General features: G+C 34.3%; 1 pseudogene; it reads left to right on the top strand.

Annotated features, from left to right (window-relative positions):
- Positions 1–1353: 1353 nt before the first annotated feature.
- Positions 1354–2409, top strand: LOC116109543 (annotated as a pseudogene).
- Positions 2410–4546: the final 2137 nt, after the last annotated feature.

Raw genomic sequence — 4546 nt, 5'->3', positions numbered from 1 at the left:
TGGTGACATTGTTTTGCGGTTTTCAGTCGATTCACTCACCGAAATTGACGCACTCATCGGCCATTCCTCCTCAAAAGCCATAACATTCCAGTCTTCAATTATTCACAGATTGATGTCCCCATTTCTAGGGTTTTGAATGCATAGGAAATTTTGTAACTCGGCCCAGTGAACGTGGCAGGTCATGGTTGAACTGGTTCAACCGGCCGGGCCGGGTCAGGTTCCTAATCACTGGTTTCAACATTTTAAAAACTTTAAAATTGTTTAGTTCACTAATAAAATGTTGAAAGAAATACAAGTGTTTTCAATAAATTGTTCAAATTTTTTTATGAATTTTTTAAAGAAATATTTATGGGTATATATGTAATTATAGACGATGGAGGTATCACTAAAGATATTTAGCTAGTTAGTGGTGGAAACTGTCAAGTTTTATGTTTTCCAGGTGTAAGGAAACTTTTCAGTTAATGGAACCCTAATGGAAACTAAGAAAGTGGAGTGTCTATGTTAACCTAATCATCTTTTTTTATGCACCTGTGAAATGTTGAAACCTCAAGGAATGTCAGTGTAATTAACTCTTATTTATAATAGTAAACATCTTGAGATTGTTAATATAGATGGTGTTTGGTTGGAGAGAAAGGGAGGAAAATGAGAAAAGGTTCAAGAAGTACAATGAGAGAAATTCTTGTTTCTTTGTCCTTTTCCCCTCCAAGTTGTGTCTAATTACATGGACCACTCCCCCTTGTACAGGCAACTAATATGCCTCAGAAGGGGGAAAAGGGGCAAATGACTCTTTTACCCAGACTACTCTTGATTTTAGGTTTCTCCTTTTTTCGCTAATTGTTTTTCCATTTCCGGGTTTGGGCCTGCACTCCTTTTACTTAAGCCGATTACTGCAAAGTACATATCCAAAACACAAACCAAATTTGGTTCCTATAAAATGAAAATGAAAAATGAAGTGAAAAAGAAGCTAACACAAAACATCCAAATGTACATATAAAAGTTAGATAAATTTATATTACTCGAATTATTAGTTTTGAAATTAGAGATAATTCGATATAGTTCAGCAGTCATAGTCATGGTAGCAACTTGTGATTGACAATGTTGCTGATTACAAAGTAAACTCTGTTAAACATTAATAATTTTAGATTAGCCGGCAAAACTTAATAAAAGAATTGACCTATTGCACAGGAATATACCATTTATATATCTCAGTTTGCAAGCAATTCCAAAGCCAATGTTTTAACTTTATTATTTGTACTATTGTAATAATAAACAATTATGTTTCATAGATTTACATAAGGCCACACTATATTCGGAAGAAAATCTCTTAGAAGATTCAGTCTCTATACTGGAGCCATGGAGAAGCCCGTTTCAATGTGGTATAAAGATGAATCCTTGCCTGAGAATTACATATTTCCACCTGAAACAAGACCTGGAAGGTCCATTGTTCCTTTATACAATACCATTCCTGTCATTGATTTAAGTCAAGCAGTTGGTCATAATCGAACTGATACAATTCAACAAATATTGAAGGCCAGCAAAGAGTTTGGATTTTTCCAGGTTCACACGTCATCCTTTAGACGAATGCCTACAACAATGGCCTTTCAGGCCAACTAGATACCTGTAAATCCTACTGTTTTATAACCTTTATGAAGGGGAAATTCTGTGTGATGGATGATTTATTTCATATCTTATTTCTGTTAGTGAGGTTGTAGGGGCATATTCAATTGAATTAAAGAAATTGGATTCAATGATCCTGGAGCTAATTAGCGAAGGACTGGGACTAGAAACTGGTTACTTCGGACATGACTCAGTGAAGCGTCATTATTATCAGTCAACTATTATCCACCTTGTCCAGATCCAAGCTTGACCTTGGGAATTCCAAAACATTGTGACCCTAATCTCATAACCAATACTACTTCAAGGGGATGTTAGTGGGCTTCAGGTCTTCAAGGATGGGGAATGGATTAGGGGTGAGCCTCTTCCGAATGTATTTGTAGTGAACATCGGCTATGCATTACAGTACATTCTCTAACAAAACAAATAACTGTACTATCGTAACACTAAAATACTTCTTGGTTGAATCAATGTGAGAAAGTGTATTTGAATTTTGGGGTTTAGATTATCAGCAACAACAAACTGAAGAGTGCTGAACATAGAGCTGTGACGAACTCTAAGGATGCCAGGACAAGTGCAGCTTTCTTTATAACTCCTGCTCAAAATAGTGCTATAGAGCCTGCAAAAGCTTTGACTGATCCTCCACTATACAGATCTCCTGAATACAAGGATTTCCTTATGTATTACATTTCCATTGCTGGGGACACTAAATTGGCTCTAGAACCTTTTAAGATGCAAGCACAACACATTGATATTTTTATGATCGGAATTGACCCGACATTTTCCATTAAATAAAACACTACATATGTGAATCTTATTATGTACATTCAACCTTGATTTCTGATTTAAATGAGATAAAAATACACTGCGTTGATGTACGTCTGGTTTTCCTGCCTCGAACACTTTAATTCCTTAACACTGCGTTGCCAATTGGGTGATTTATAAGGATTTGGACTTTGAAACAGAGAGATGGAAGAGGCAATCATTCCATGCCCATTGCGAGCCTCATCGACTCACAGGATTTAAATTTGGCCTAGTATATATCTTGAACATTTGTATCCCAAAGTTCAGTATCTAAGAATAAATGTTTCAGCTATCAAACTCAGTTAAAATGTGTAAAGTAGTGAGAATCTGAGCTTATCCATTAGAGTTTGAATATCGATACTGGTAAAACTTCAATGGATGATGGATGAAGAGGGTTTAGCAAGTAGATGAAGGCGGCATTGTAATGGGCCAAGGATTCTTAATTACGAAACTTGATAAAGAGCTAGATTATAAGCTTGGGCCACTCCAATAGGTATGAGAATCGGTGTAGGTGGACTACTGTTTATCATTAACCACGTCTAATTTCCGGCAATTAAAAATCTGGGCTGCCCACTTGTGCTCCATAGGAAATTGGAAATTCTCCTCTTACCTAATTTACTCAATTCCTTAAATATTTATGTTGATTTTGTTAAGAAATTTATTTCCAAATCTATTAATTTAATCCGAAGGGAAAAGATGGGTTTTTGAAGCCGGTTATTTACATGCACACTCCCACAATAACTTAATCATTGAAAACAATTTGACCATTTTGAGAGCTTGCCAAGGAATCTCGTTTAATTGTTTTTTACATTCTAATCTAAATCAGGTTAGATGTGGAATGTGAATCCACCCTTGTATATTTTATTTATTGGGGATGGAAATCCTATGTTTAATATTTGTACATATTCAAGAGAATTGAGCAATCAAAATATGAGAATAAAATAAAGTAGGACCTTAATGTTTGTCTAATGAACAGGGACAATGACAATGTGAGTTAAAGGTGAGACAATTATATGAGAAAGTAAATCAAATCTTCACACGTTTGTCTGTTAATGTCATTTTCTTTTGGAAATATGAATATCAATTTGATATAGATTACAATCTATGTCCCTTATAATTATAGTTAATTAAATCTAATATTGATTTAACCCAATTAAAATATGTAAATTTTAACCCAAAATGTAAAAGGATATGGGGAATCCACATCTTAACACTTGGAGGGGTTGGGCAAAGAACTCCAAATTCCAAGTATGAAGAGAGCTGAAACTTAATTAAAAAAGTACTTGGTTTGTTAGGTGGGATAACAAGTTGCGTTGAACAATTATTGATCAACTTAAGATTATACAATAGAAAATGAGTTATATAATTCTTATATCATGCTGATAGCTGGCTTCCTCGTACGTAAAACTAAAACTCAATCCACATTAATTTTGTTTGACGTAAATTCATCAAATGCAACTGCAACTCTAGATCTATATATAATATAATATAATATAATATAATATAATATAATTCACTTCATACAAACTAAACTAAAACAAGACTTTTTCAATCAAACAAAGTAGTATCTTATTTTAAATGTAAAAGGGAGGGGATATTGTAGCATACTTCGGTCAGAAAAGAAACCGGAAAGGATGTTTGAAATCCTATCATAAATCATATATATCTATCTACTCAGCCTAACTAGAAACTCCCCCGTTTTTTTCGTGTTTCAGTTCCTAATTAATTAATTAATCAATCTTTTTCCCCCTTTAAAATACAAGTTGGCAACTTGAGTTGAGTGTTGAAATCTCTCTAAATTGGCTGCGGAAACCTCACACTATGGACGTTGACGCCTCCACGGGAAAGTCCAGAAAGGAAAGTCTGAATTCCCCAGCTCAAATTTGTTCTAGAAAAGTCGATGCTCATTACATTGTTTTAGCTCTCATGTTTATATAATCCATGTCCAATTAATTGTTGGTCAGAGAATTATAACATACATATGACTTAGGATGTTTGCTGTTTAACCTAGAGCTTGTTAGTTGAACAACAAGAAATACACCCTTTATTATAATTAATTTTTCATGAAATCATCATTAAGGAATATAAACATACCACTATCTGTTGATGCTTGATTTTGACACCAACG

This window comes from Pistacia vera, unplaced genomic scaffold, assembly GCF_008641045.1.
Source record: "Pistacia vera cultivar Batoury unplaced genomic scaffold, PisVer_v2 Contig581, whole genome shotgun sequence".
Lineage (NCBI taxonomy): Eukaryota > Viridiplantae > Streptophyta > Magnoliopsida > Sapindales > Anacardiaceae > Pistacia > Pistacia vera.
This window is presented reverse-complemented; position numbering and strand designations above follow the sequence as displayed.